The 15,466-nt window shown below is 46.0% G+C and overlaps 1 protein-coding gene across 3 annotated transcripts in view; it reads right to left on the bottom strand.

Moving 5' to 3' along the window:
• SPAG9 (sperm associated antigen 9) overlaps positions 1-15,466 on the bottom strand; it is a 1,654,314-nt gene that overhangs the window by 1,629,385 nt on the left and 9,463 nt on the right. The gene's annotated exons all lie outside the window — the stretch shown is intronic.

Below are 15,466 nucleotides of genomic sequence, written 5' to 3'. Positions count from 1 at the left end.
GACATGAGTCGGAGAGGCACCACTCGTGATCTCAGCAGCCCCTCCTCAGTTGCCTGTACTTGAGAGTTTTGCATTGTCTGTCCTATGCCTATGACAGTGTAAGTCGGATCTCATTCTTGGGGTGTACCCGACAATTGCTTGTCCTAGACCATCCATGTGTTCTTTTACGAAATTTGACCTTACTCGTGGAACTTCAGTAACTTCTAAACAAACCCTGCCCTACTCCCCCCTCCCTGCCTCCCTCCTTAACGGGCTATCAACCGCCCGCCTCCCCAACATAAAAGAGTGCTTAACCCATCCCTTTAACAGTTTACTTGCGCGCTGGGGTGGAGTGACCTCCAGAGCAGGCGACATCCCTGCCCTCCTCTGAGCTCCCCAAGCCAGTGTACAAGCGTGTCCATTCTGCAGAGTTCTTTAGTTTACAGCGTTGTGGCGGACACAGAGAAATCAGAATTCCACTCCTCCGTCCGCTCCCTGGAATTCAAGCGTTGGTGACCTGTTCATTCCCCCTCTTCCGGACAATTGTGATCCCGCTTGGCTATTGTCCCAGTGGTTTCGGGTATTTTTATTTGGGCGGTGGGATTGCCCCGCAGGCCTCCAGCCCTCCAACCAGTCCTGGGCCATCTCTGGCGTTTCAAAGAACCAGACCTTGTCCTCTGCCACCACTCTAAGACGCGCCGGGAACAGACTGGAGTAGGGCAACTCTTTTGCCCGTAGCGCCCTCTTAACATCCAGGTAAGTTCTCCTCCGGCGTGCCACCTCAGCAGCATAGTCCGGGAAGAAGGCGACCGTGGAATTCTGGATTTGAATGGCCGGAGACACCCTCGCTGCCTGAAGAATGGTATCCCGGTCGTGAAAATTAAAGAGTCTCGCCAGGATTGGTCTCGGGGGAGGGGGAGGGGCGGTTTCCCACCGGGTACCCTATGGGCCCTCTCCACAGAGAAGAAGTGTGAGAGGCCCTTGGGGTTCAAGTGTGTCTTAATCAGTTCTTCCACGTAAAGATCCATTGCACCTTTACCTTCTGATTCCGGAACCCCCAGTATTCGGACGTTGTTCCTCCTCGAGCGCCCTTCCTGGTCATCCATCTGGTCTCTGAGGGATTTGTTTTCGGCCACCATCTTCTCCATCGCCACTTGCAGCTCCGACACGTCTTCCACCAGGGATTTCGTCACCACCTCCACTTGATTCGCACTCTTGTTCATTTTTTGGAGGTCTGCTCTAATCAGGGTGACTTCTGTAGCCGTAGATCCCACCGTGGTTTGTACTTGTGTCAGGGCACGCATTACATCTTCTAGCGTTGCCTTTTTTGCTCCTTCCCCTTCTTGTGCTTTCCCCGTGGAGTTACGAGGTTCCGCCTGGGGAGGGTTAGTCCTGTCGTAGGCGAATTTGTCTAGTTTGGCCTGTGTTGAGTTGTGTTTAGAGCCCCTGCCCGCCATATTCTTTCCTGGGTCCGCCTCGCCCCTTCGGTGTGTGTTTACCGGGTCTCTAGGATCTTCCTGCGAACCGGTTTCTCTCTTCTCCGACCGCAGCCTCTGGGTCGTTTGAGGGCCGTTGCTTGCCAGTGCGAGACGTGGGGCAAATCGGCACTATGGGATACGTGCCGAGTTCTCAAGGAGTGCTTCTCCTCTCAAGGCGCGTGGATGTGGTAGCGACACTTTCACCAATGTTTCCTCCACAGTCCCGTGTGAGGGGTGGGGAGGCGGAAATCCCCAGGATCGCTGTGTCTTCGCGAAATGGGGCCACTGGCAGCGCCCTCGTGCTAAACTGCTCCTACCTGCCCACGACACCAGTCACTATGTCCACCTCTGCTTCCCTTCCGGGCCCCTCCACGGTGTGGTCTTCCACTGTTTTTCAGGCGGAGCCTACTGCTAAGAGTCCCTGGTCCCCTCGCGGGTATTACAACTGTACTGCCGGGTCCGTTGCCTCCCTCTTGCTCTGCAGCGCTGTCCGAGCGTGTCCGCACCTTCCCAGCGCCTTGCCTGTGGGACGCCCCTGCCCAATGTCTTTGCACCTGTGGTCAAGTGGAGGAGCGGACCCAGTTACTGGCCAGATGTGATTTGGGCGTTGTACCCCTTGTCTATTGGGCCCATTTACATAATGGTCCCTGGTCGTCTTTTCCCGTCAATGTGCCTCAATTCGTGCCGCTCCCCTCCGCCCCGGCGCCGTCTCCAAATTACCGTGCGGGTGGGGGTCCCAAATCTGCTGCACTTACCTGCCGATTATCGGCCTCCCGCCGGGTCCACACTTACGGTCCGTGTGGGTCGCGCCTCACTCCCACCACTCGTCTGGAACTTCCGAGCTGTATTGCCGCTTTCCGCTGCCCTACCGGCCTCCGTGTACTTCCTTTCCCTCCGTTGGTCTTTGTTCGGCGGCCGATGCTGCTTTAGCCCCCTCTGTCACTAGCACCATGTTGTAATGTAACATGCCTTGTGCATCCTCCCTGTGCTTTCCCCCTGCTGTCCTGCTTGGCCCTTGATGATGTAATTGGAATGTTGGGTGGGTTGATGAGTAAGCAGTTGTCAGTTGGCTTGAAGGGCTGAGCAGTGGAACTGCTCCTGGTGAGGTCTCATGATTGTCTCAAGTATATCTATACAATATCTCAAGGATCTGAAGATGTAATAAAGTTATGATCCTGAATACACCTACAGACTAAGGATCTTTCTTTATTGTAACACTGGCGACGTTGTAAAAGAACCTGCGTGCTACTTCAATGGATTTGGACTTTGGACTTTCAAAAAAATTATTGGATTTGAATTTGGATTTTAATTTAAAGAAATCTGGCACCGCAAAGACCCCACCAGTGACCATGTCATCAGTTGCCTTATTCATGTAAGTGCCATTTTAAAGACTTGAATATTTTTTTTTCTCTCTGCGCAATTCTTGACTGCCCAACTGTCATGCTATTTGGTTTTTTTTCAAATAGCTGTGTGAGGAATATTAGAAAATATTCAGCTAAACTGTGTGTGTGAACTTCTTGAAAGGCAGAGGTTATACACTTAAAGCATCGTGTGTAAAGTAAATGTCAACTGAAAGACTTGAATCTCTTATTTAGTTAACTTATTCAAGGAATAACAGTTGTTAAAGTGTTATTTTCTGAAGAATCTCTGAACAGCTGCAAGTTAATTTTGTTTAAACAGCGTTTTTATTTCAATGTGAAAGGCAGCGCGAAGGTAAGTCTTTTATACTAAAGTAAACAGGCTGCCTGCAGTGAAGTGTCGAGTTAATTTATGACTATTTAGTGTGCTGTACATCAGCTGTTCTACTGTTAAAGGAGCGACTTGGACTTTGTGGGTGAATGTTCCAGTATTAATGTTTGACATGCTTCAGCACATCGTGAGCCTGAGGGAGTCCGAATCAACAGATGTATTTGTAGGCTGAGCGTAGCCATGCGGAGATTTGATTGCTGTCGGCACGAACTTTGTGATGTTTTTCAACAGATTTATTGTAGCTGCGCCATGGGAAATGAGTGACTGGAAATGCGTCACTGACACTTTAACTGTCTTTGCCATTTTTTGAAGATCAGAGAAAAAACGCGTCAGGCTTACCTTCACAGCACAGCTCTTTGTGACGTCTGACTCCTCTCGCGCTGCTCCGTTCTCCTCATTTTCAGCCATTGTTTCAGTGTTTCACCCAGCGCGCTCTGTTTCTCTTCACGACTTGCCGGTTATGTGTCATATGTCACCACGTATTAACGTCATTGTGAGCACGCATTCCTCCGTCTTTGTTTTCAGGGGAATCGACACAACGTAGGATGCGATTCGATTTCTTCATTCGTTTATTTTTTTTTAGCATTTTTGTTTTAACATTGATATTTAGGAACTACTGCTCATTTTATGTATTTGGCTACAACAATCTGCAGCACACTGCCAGCAATGTTTTGTCATCAGTTTTAGCCTACTGCTGCACTTATTATGGATTTGGATTTAGCAAACTGCAGCACACTTCAGGAGAGATACTTCACTTGAACTTTTAAAAAGGTACTGTTTACTTGTTTCTCAACACTGTTGTGGAATGGCTCGGGAGCATAAAATCGAGCTCCGGTGTTTGAGACTATTTATGGGCCAGGGTGGTCAACACTAGTGAAAGAGAATGTTTTCTTAATTTCGGAAATGCTCAAGTTTAATATTGTTTGGGAAGTTTCGCAATTCTTTATTTGCATTGTGGTGTGTTGTTGCAGACAATTCTCAATTTTATCTCTTTCTTGCATGAAGTGGTTGTAGGTCTTTCTTTGTCCTGCTGTTTTTGGGTGTATGCGAAAGTGTTAGTACATATGTTTAAGGTTATTTTATGCTGCATGTGGTTGTGTGGTAAGTGTTGGACTGTGCCTGACGGGTACGCACAAGAGAAGTTGATTCTTTTTGTAGCCTCTCTCATTTGCTTCTGGTTTTACCCTTTGGATTTGGTTTCTACCTCCTATGAGGTGTGGTATTTAAGGTTTTGCTTGAGAGTCTGGGAGTGTTGTGCTCTCATTTGGGTTGTGAGTAACTTAGTTGGTTACCCCTTAGGCTATGTGCCGTTTTCTTGGTTGTGGGTGACTTAGGTCAGTCACCCCATTAGTTTTTTTAAGTTTTTGGGAGGTGATTTCCCCAATAGGGTGGTTATTTGCCCTATACAACATGTTTCTGTGTTTTTGGGAGATGTGTTTTCCCAATAGGGAGGTGATTTGCCCTTTTCAAAATGTTTTGCGTTTTTGGGAGATGTTTTCCCAATTGGGAGGTGATTTGCCCTTTACTATATGCTTCATGGTTTAAATTTTTATATTTTCCTTTGTGAAGGAGGTGGGGTGAGGATGGTTTACCTCCGTTGTTGGGTGTGAAAAATCTAGTAGGTGTGTAAAATCTAGTCCCTGACTTTATTTATTTGTGTTTGGAGTGTTAGAAGATTTAGTTCTTAGATGCTGAATCGCTGTGTTATTTGGCTCTTTGTTTCTTAATTTTCTTAACATTCTTCTAGTGCTTTTTCATCTTTGCACTTTTACTTTCTTGTGAATTGTTTTGCATGTTGCTTATGTTTCATTTGTTGATTTTGATAAAAGGGGGATGTGTTGTAATGTAACATGTCTTGTGCATCCTCCCTGTGCTTTCCCCCTGCTGTCCTGCTTGGCCCTTGATGATGTAATTGGAATGTTGGGTGGGTTGATGAGTAAGCAGTTGTCAGTTGGCTTGAAGGGCTGAGCAGTGGAACTGCTCCTGGTGGGGTCTCATGATTGTCTCAAGTATATCTCTACAATATCTCAAGGATCTGAAGATGTAATAAAGTTATGATCCTGAATACAACTACAGACTAAGGATCTTTCTTCATTGTAACCCACCACTCTTGGTTTCTGTTTCTGCACTCGTTTCCAGCGCCGGGGCCCCGCCGCCTCTTCACTTCCGCCCGGATCGCTGCTGAGGGATAGTCCCCTGCTCGCCTCGCAGGATTCTGTTTCTTCGCTTCCCGGTGTCCACCGGCTTTTGTATTTTCCCTGCTGGGCACCGCTCGGTCCTAGATCCGGTTTGCCCCTTCGGAGTGTTTCTTGCGACGGATTAACGTGCCGGATTGCCGGGGGATGTCGCCTCGCTCCTGGAGCTCCTTTGTTAAGCTACCGCCATGATCGGCTGCTAGCCACTCCCCCGAGAGTTGTGATTTTTGAAAGGATGGCCGGGCGTGCCCCAATTTAAAGCCAGGTCTTCTCTGCGTTTGTTGTAATCCCGGACGAGGAGGTTAGCTGTTCACCTCCCTTCCCAGGTCTCGGTTTGGTAACCATCCCTGCGCCTTTCGAGGGCCGTGCACCCGCCTGTCGGTGACCAGTTAGTAAAGCGAATTCTAGATTTGAGCATTGTCTAACAGTGTACATGGTGGTCCTGCCTGAACAGAAGCTCGCTCATCTAAGCGTCTCCGCTCAGCTGTGAAGTGGCATTTGTGCAGCTGCGGTGCACGCGCCTGTCGGTGACCAGTTAGAAGCTTGCATGCGTGAGAGAGCACGTGCACTACCATCTCCTTTAAGCAGTTAGTATCTGTATCTCAGTTTGTATTTGCTCTGCATTCTGTCAATCGTCTGGGTCTCTTTTGCTTTCCCTCCATGATGTGCGACAGGAAGATGTGCTCACTGGTACGCAATATTAAAAAGTGCCTTTAACCAACATTAAGGGAATGGTTACAGTCATCGTATTAAAAATGATTATCTTTCTAAGTGTGTGGGATCCACAGATTGCAACGGAAATTTGTTGAAAGATCATACCGAGCACGCTGCCCGCAGCAGCAGATGTAGGTGCTGGCAATAAACAAAAATATAAAATAAATGCAGATTGCTTGTCACTCAACAGCTCCTGTTGCAAGACGCCAGTCGAGGTTGGCAACTCTGACTTGACAAGGAGTGTTAATGAGGTATTATCTGAAAATACTTAACAGGAGCATGAAGTGGAAAGACGGTGCTTAAAAAATGCATTAAGGAAACAATACTCGTGTATGTACACAATACTCGTTAATGAAGTAACGATATAAGCCCTCCACTAGCTTTCTGGCCGAGCTTTCTGGCCGAGCTACACAAACGGCATTAAATGTTGCACCGTTGAAGCCGCAACCACACCACATTTGCAGGATTTTCTAATGGGATACATTTGCAGATTACGAATGTAAATGGGAATCATCCACGGTCAGTGGGCAAGATGGAAATCTGACATGGATACAGCTACCGTGGGCCAAACTTGGACACCCCTTATGAAAACAGCAAGCGAAGGCTGGTGCTCAGGACATGGAATGCTTACATACAGTCAGTTGTGTTTGATAAATGTGGCGCGTCACACCCTCTGAAACGAGGCACTTCTGTATGAAGTATGAAGGACATGAACCCGGCAGGGTCAGGAAGGTAGAAGAGGGCACTGCATCAAACGTGCGCTCATCTAGCGCAGCCACCAACTCTGGGCGCTTCACGGATCCCAGCTCAAGCCCTCTCTGGATCTTAATCAGCATCTCTGGAACAGGCAGTAATTACTACCCAGAAGGAAGAGGATCGCGCTGCGGATGCCACCCAGTCTCCTTCCGTGGACAGGCCTACGCTCAGTAAAAGCGCGCCATTGTCTCGCAAGTGATTTTCATAATTTCCGGCAGTAATTACTACCCAGAAGGAAGAGGATCTCGGTGAAAAAGTTGAAAAGCGCTGATTGCGGCATCAGACTGCGCTGAGACGACACGCGACAAGGCGCCGGAAATTATGAAAATCACTTGCGAGACAATGGCGCGCTTTTACTGAGCGTAGGCCTGTCCACGGAAGGAGACTGGGTGGCATCCGCAGCGCGATGCCAAGAACAGCCCACAGAACCGGCGAACATTGAGATAAACTGCGCTTTTCATATATTCTGTCAGAACGGCTAACACATTCTACACCCACCAAGGCCCTGTCATCCCCAAAAACACCTGTCTGCTGGTGATACCCATCACTGATTGTATTACAATCGCCTGGGCACTGCTCCCTGAAGCCAGCATGGCACATCACTGCTTTTTCATCAACAGCTAATGCTGAATTCTTGGCCTACAGCGTAATGTCCCTGTTAGTGATGAGCGAAATCACGTCATGAAAGTTTCACAAAAGCGAGCTTCTGTTGTGAGATGTGGTTTTCTGGCATCTTGCATAATCTTTTTTTATCCGTACGCAACTCGTGTAAAACAAGTGTGGTCTTGAAAGTGAAAGAGGATCGCGTTGCAGCTGGAGCATGGGGATCTCTTGTCTTTATGGGGCCATGCTTTTACACATGGCCCCATAAAGATAAGAAAGTGCTTTGCGACAGACGCAAAGCAGGCCACCGAGTCCGGCTCGGAGGCCAAAGGGTGTCTGCAGAAAACCTCCATTTCCAATGGCAGGCCACCGTTTTAGCATAAACGGTGACGCCAGCTAATGGAAATGAGGGGCAGGGCTTAAAGCCCTCTTCTGAAAGTCCTTGTAAGCAATAATAAATTTCGCCAGGCGATCAGCGCATGCGCTGCCACGCCACTCGAGACCCAACAACAGAACAAAATGAGAAAGTCAGTCTGGGCAACAATATAGTAGCCATACATCATAGAAAAGGGCAGAAAAGCAGGGACCCCAGTCAAGGCAAGGTTGATTGTACACAAATCCAGCGGCTGGAGCCCAGACAAACCCATCTATGGGATCCAGGACAGACCCACCTCCTTAGGGCATCAATAAGTCTTCCTCACATGCAATATTCCATGCTATCTGCAAGGATAGATGGTGTTAAGAGTCGAGGTGTTCCTTCTTCAATAGAATTTGACTAATGACTGAGGTAGAACGTTAGGTCTCCTCAACGGAAGACAATCTGCTTACCTTCAAACAAGACATCGCCCATCTCCAAGAGAAAACAACACACAGGGAACAGCAAGCAGAGGACGCATATTAAAATATTTGTTTCCAGCACACTTAAAAATTACAAAAAAATCTGCTTCATTTCTGCTTTTCTAATTTGGATATATTCTGAAGTAGCTATACAGTTAATTTATAGGCATTTAAATATTGTTATATGCTAGAAAAAAAGTATTTCCTTTCACACCTGCAGATTGTCAGATAAATCTTCTCACTTTGAAGTCCAAGAGAGAAAAGTAAACACCAAGATCCCTGTCTTCGAATGCACAGCAAATATGGCATAATAAGAGCAAGCACTTGTGGAAGAATACAGTAAACAGCTTATGTCCCACAACACAGGATGCACTAAGTCAAGCTGGAAAGCTTAAAACAAATAAAGCCAACTAAAAGGAAACAAGCAAAAGTGAGATACAAAACACAAAGCCAAATGGTAAGCAATGGATGGAATACATTCCCAGAGATGCTTTCAGAATGTCCTCAATATGTTTTTAGGAAACCTGTGCTGTCTAGTAGGCCTCGACCTAAAAAAGGTACTTTTAGCAAGATATCTTTTAATTGGAGGGTAATTTGAATAAGCCTCCAGCTGCCGCTCGCTGAGTGCTCATGCCCTGAATGAGGTGTGAAAACTGCTCACACAGCAAAGACAAAGGCTGGGGTAAGGAGAGGGGTTTTCACTTCCTCTAGCAGAATGACCATTTGAGTAGTGCCCAGGAATTTAATTTGCTTAAAAGGGCCCCCTCTGTCACAGATGGCACCTAGACAAGCCCCTACTTTTGTTCCCCCAGTCAGGTAGGTAACAATCCCAGTGATGAATGAGCTGCCCTCAGAACTGGTTTGAAGTGACCACAGAAGAGGAGTTGTGTATTACCATGGCCACTTTTCTGGAGTGAGCACACAGACTCTGCATAAGGGAAGAAGGGTTTCGCAATCTTGGATTTAGGCAGAGACCGACATTGTGGGGTTGCTTGCAGTAGAGCACATACAAAATACTCAGGGTTGAGAAATTCCTATAGCCCGATGCCCAGAACATATTGTTTGGGTCAAAGGCTACAGGCTTTCATATGTGTTTTGTCCTTGGGACCCCCTGCAGCACAGACCGTTTGGCTGCCAGTTTGCAGTATCATATTATGGAACAGGGAATGGCAATGTCTACAGTTAAGGTAATATTTTTGTCCATATGTTAATGCTGTTCAAACTTGTATTCATGGTTCATTAATTGAAAGCCTTTAATATTAGGGTGAACGCTCTAAGTAAATGTTGTAAGCTCTGACTGCACTACTGACCCTGGTTTCAGTATAAAAATGTGAATACATGTTTTCAAAGTTTCACAATATGAGGCTATGTATAATGCTCCCAGAATGTACTCTGATTTGATGCAAATATTCACAGAAGCTTGAAAGCAAGATTGATCATTCTTTGCTTTAAAAATAAAATGTTCATAAAAAAATGAAAGTAGTAAAAAATAAATGTTGCTCAACCACTGTAAAGTTCTAGGTACCATTTCTTTGCAGCATCATTTAGCAACGTGTTGATGTATGCTAGTATTTCCCAAAAATATTCACGATAGAAACTCTGTGTAACCAGTTTCAATAAGATTATAGGAAACAAAAATACAAGCATTGGCAAAGCCAAAAAAGTATGACCTGGGTGGTCAGCTTTTTCGTTTTGTCAATGTGTGACATGTTTTGGCACATTTTTTGTAAAACCTTATTGATGTGGGAGATGCCGGGCCCTCACCATTATAACAAACATTGGCAAAAATTGTTTTTGGTCTAAAAAAGTACACACTGCTACAGTTACTGGCACAGAACAAAACTACTTTGTGTGCCGATAGGCTCCTTGTTAAAGAGCAGAATGCTGTCACTCACGGTGAAGCCAGACGATACAGAGAGAGACACACAATCTTAATAAACTCAAAACGTCCACGCAAGACCAAATTAGGGGCCCAATTATTAAAGAAAGTATCAAAAGGGTACCCATGGTTTATGTCCTTGCATTAAGTGCAGCTATACGGCTTTTGTGAATTCCCAAGAATTTACAGAAGTAGGTCAAGAAACAGTACTCCTAGAAAATATTTGGGAACTGCATTTTAGCATGAGAAAATATGCACGTGTAGATTTGCTCATGCGAACATCGGAGTGTTTGCTAGTTCACTTTCCCGCCAACAAATTTTTTCCCAACTCTGGAAGAAGGTTTACGTCTGCTATAGTCAGGAGTAAATTGCCAACATTCCTCAGTATGGAAACAGATTAGAGAAGAGTTGGTGAAACCCCTTAAAACATGCAAGTTAGTAGGTTTGCACAGACTCAAAGGAGCAGTCTATCCTTTGAACTATTGCTTACCACTACCTTCAGCCCCAGAATGTAGATCTGCGGAAATGTGGCAACATAAGGGGATTGCAAGTATTCAAACACCACTATGGTATGAGCCCTGGCATAATCAGAGGAGCTATATCAGAGCTCTTATATAATGAGATTGCTGACATAATTTATCGCTGCACTACATGGCACCAAAGGGACAAGTGGATTATGTTACAGTAGCCTCATTTCCTCTGCTCACTTGTCTGCTAGCGCTGGGACGCCCTGTTGCTGGGGCAGCCATACACTATAAAAAAAAAACTAACATAACACGAAGCAACCTGCCCATAGACAAGTAGATATTTTTATAAATTCCACCCCCATAAAAATACTGCAAAGCAATAGTGGGAAGGGTAACCCCTGGGAACTTTTTCCCCACTGGGTAGGGCGGAGCCAGGAATCACCCCCACCCACAAGCTGGTGGCAAGCATAAATGTGGCATCCCCAGTGCTCTCCTCAGAACACTCCTGGATTGAAGGAAGATCAGAGGGAGACTGAGCCAGCTGTCTGTGACCCGAGAAGAGCCCTAAAGTACTAGACCTGTTCTCTCTTGTACCCAGGACAAAGACGTGGACTCAAAGTGTCATAGGGCTGACCTGTTCAAGCTAAAGGGACACAGCAAGCTGCAAGGGGTCTTTCTTACAATTGCCAAGCTGACCACTTCCAACTGGCCCAGCCGTAGGCCCTACTTTTGGCATCTGCTGGAGGAGTCCTAATCCCCAAGTGTTGTTCCAGAGATCCTAGAACCCTTGGCTGTGTGGGGTTGGACTTCCCATACCACCCCTGAGAACTGGAGACTTATGCCCAAACTGTTCCAAAAAATCTGAGATTGCTCGGTACGACCGCGCACCTCTCGGATCACTCGCCAATATATGCTAGTTTTGGATTGCTCACAAACACAAATACCCCCATTTACATGGTGATTCCCTCCTTACACCCTACTTGACCCGGTCTTCCAATCAGACCTGCTGGAAAAAATAAACCCTTTTTTCGAGTGTTACATAGGGTCGGTGGACAACTTTACGTCAGTTTGGGAGGCATTTAGGGATAGCTATGGCTAAACATTCTGGTATTCTTGGGTCCCTTCGGGGGCGACTCTCAGACCTGGAGAAGAAATTGCAGGCTAAGGGCATTGATTTAATTAATGGCGCAGATATCCGACTGATGGAGGAGTTTAAGGAACTCATAATAGAACACCATGAAGTTGCTGACTCTGAACGTAAGCACATAGGGAAGTATGCGACGGCTCGCGTTTGTGGTGGGGGGGGGGGGGGGGGGGGGTGACCGTCCTGGCCTCCTTACTAAGAAGTGCAGGGAGATAACTGGGGTGAGCGTTATTAACGACGAACAGGGAGTTCCTCTGATGGATTCGTCAGACATAAATAATAGATTCAAACACTACTATACGAAGTTATATGCAGCAAAGGCAGAGAGTCTTTGATGCCAAAATGCTGGACTACCTGGCAGATATTAAACTTGCTTGGCTGACGAATGCCCACAGGGAATATCTAATGCGACCCGTGGATGCCGAGGAAATCACAGCAGCCTTGATGGCGGTGCCCCTGGGGTGGACGGCCTAACTGTCTCGTTTTATAAGGAATACAAAGATATTCTCATTGCACACCCGGCTGCGCTCTTTGAGGAGATTAGCGAGAGAGGCCAGATGCCGCCCTCGATAAGAGAGAGGCGCTTATTGTCGCTATCTTGAAGCCTGATAAGTGACCTACCTAGTGTGTTTGTATCGTCCACTGTTACTTTTGAATGTGGTCGCCAACCTTGGAGAACCAGCTGGCCCCCTTGGTGTCGCTGCTCGAGGCGCTAGAGCAGGCCGGGTTCGTACCGAGCAGGAATTTAACCTATAACATACGAACGGTTTTTGGTGCAATTCTGCACAAGAGGAAGGATGTCCGGGCAGTAGCTATATTCCTTGATATGGAGAAGGCATTCGACTCGGTCGAATGGAAACTTATGCATCAAGTGTTGACGAGGATGGGGGTGGGAGAAGTATTTTTGCAAATGGTGAGAGTATTATACACTAATCAGTCGGCCAGAAAAAAACTGGGTGATATGGTTACGGACAAAATTCCTATCACTAGAGGCACACATCAGGAGTGTCCGCTTTCTCCGATACTTTACGCGCTTGCTGCGGAGCCTCTGGCTTGCGCACTTAGAGAATACCACAGATACTGGGGAATCCGTTTGCCGGGGTATCAGTTGATCGCTTCTACTTATACTGATAACACACTGCTCTATATTCGGGATCCCAAGATTAACCTCTCCCCTGTCTTGCGCGAGGTGGTCAAATTCGGAGCTTTGTCCAGCTTACAGGTTAAATGGACCAAGTCGATCAATTTTCCACTAACCCCTGTCTCTGTTCCCTTCACTCCTGATTTTCCCCTCAGGTGGACAACAGACCCGGAGTGATACTTAAGAATTAAGGTACATACTGACTTAGAGGCGGTGTTCAGGGACAACTATGGAGTGGCTATCAGCAAGTTAAAAGGCACGCTGGCTCCGTTTGACACTATCTCTTGCTGGTAGAATCTCAATTATGAAAATGGTTGTGTTGATGCGGTTTTTGTTCCTGTTCACAAACATCCCAATGATCCTCCCGAGTGTCGTTTTTAGAACACTTACACCTTATTAATTAGGCTCACGTGGGCAGGCAAACATGCACGCGTCAAATAGGAAATACTTACGTTGCCATATCACATGGTGGGATTAGGGTACCCACACTTGGATGTATATTATAGGGTGGCCCAAAGTGCACATGCGCACTGTTTGATACATGGGCCCGACTGACACTCCGCATATACAGATTGAGAGGGTTGTTGTGACTCCACTCCCTTTACCAGCGCTAATATTTAATCCTCCAGACCGAAGGACTGTTATCGTAGACTCCATCAATGTGACGGTGCATGCCTGGCAGCACCTCTTGAAATTACAGGCGGGAGTCGTACTGTACTCTCCTTATATTCCATTGGATTGGTGCCTCTGGCTACACACATGCACGGATAGAGGGGTCACTAAGGCAATGAACACACTATAAATTGAGTTGATAGGTGACATGTTCTCTGACAGTCAAAACATCGGACGATGTGAACAGGGCGGTACAACAACATACACCCCTTATTAGGTTCCAGTTTCACCGGATGAGGCAGTCACTACTTGAGAACTTAGGTAGCGATCTGGCGGAGCCACCTGAACTGTCTGCCCTCTCATATATAATTAAAACTGACGCTCCCAATCATATCATCTCAAAGCTGTACAAGATTACGCAGAATTACCGCTCCAACCCCTATACGAAAGCGAGATTGGCATGGCAGGTGGACCTGGGGGTAGATATAGCTGATGAGATGTGGAAATACTGCTGTGAGAGCACAAAGCGCATCACCCTGAACAGGAGGCACAGGTTAATCCATTTCAAATTTCTCAACAGAGTTTATTATTCTCCGGAGAGACTGCACAGATATGGGTTACGCGACACTGCGGAATGTGAGCGATGCGGTGCAGAAGTGGCTGATTTCTTTCATCTTGCGTGGTTATGTCCAGGGATTGCTAATTTCTGGATATAGATTTTTAAACTACTAGGCAATATTATTGAAAAGCCACTAACCCCAGACCCCTTATTTGCTTTGCTTTGATACTTCAAACCCTTGCCCAAAACAATAAGGAGATTAGCCGATATGGGGCTGCTGATGGCTAGATGTAGGTTTGCTGTTTGTTGGTCCCATGGCCCGCTCACCACAGTAGCTAGCTGTTAGAGACATATGATTTATTGCTGTACTTAGACCGAGACCTACAGTGAACTGCTTCCCCCAAGAAATTGCCTGAAAAACTTTTGGGGATTGTATAGGACATACCTTGCTACTAAAGATAAAGATGCTGGGAGATGGTATTCCCCGGGCCTCCGTGAAAGATGCTGAATGAGCTTGCTCGCTATGTCCCTCTGGTTGCATTCACAGACGATGTGTTGGGGATATACTTTGTCCTACTGTTCTGGAGCGCTGTTACCTGCTTTGGAAGTTACAGAAGTGGTAGTCATATATAAATTGTTGTTACTGCTTGTTGTTCTTGGCAGTCTGAGAGTACACTTTGTCTTTCAAGATCCTGAGACATGGATGGCTCGTTGTTGCATGGCAATGTTTCATGATACACACCATGATTGCTGAACGGTATTCCCTGATGTACACTGTCATTTTTGTAAGCCCTGGATTTCGTCTCTGTACTTTAATTTATGTTTAATTTTCTTTGTTTTTTGTGTTGTTTTTCCTTTTTGCATAAAATATAAACAAAATTAAATTAAAATAAATAAATAAAACATATGAAATATGTGATATTCTCTACAGGTTCTGCACTATCTTTGTATCTACTCATCAACAATGTATCAACTTTATGACATGTGTAATGCGGTGTTGGCATGTAGGTTGAAATGCTTCTAATGTCAATTAATACAAATACAAAACAGAGTGCAACCTTGATACCTAGATATATGAATGGGAATCTATAAAAATAAACAAGAGAAAGGACCCAAAATCGTGGGAATAATTAATTGGATGCCAGGATCTACTTCGGTGCAATGTTTAGTCTAGATATGGAGACACATGTACTGGATTCCATCTTAAATTTGTAGCATGCATAATAAAGCTTTGGAATTGCACTGCAAATGAATATTGAACATAAAATTGCTGAAGGAGACAGGCAACAGACCACAACCCAATTAGACACAAAGGTAATATATTAAGGCATAGTGCAACAGGGCGCAATCTAA

Source organism: Lissotriton vulgaris, chromosome 7 (assembly GCF_964263255.1).
Source record: "Lissotriton vulgaris chromosome 7, aLisVul1.2, whole genome shotgun sequence".
In the NCBI taxonomy this organism is placed as follows: Eukaryota; Metazoa; Chordata; class Amphibia; order Caudata; family Salamandridae; genus Lissotriton; species Lissotriton vulgaris.
This window is presented reverse-complemented; position numbering and strand designations above follow the sequence as displayed.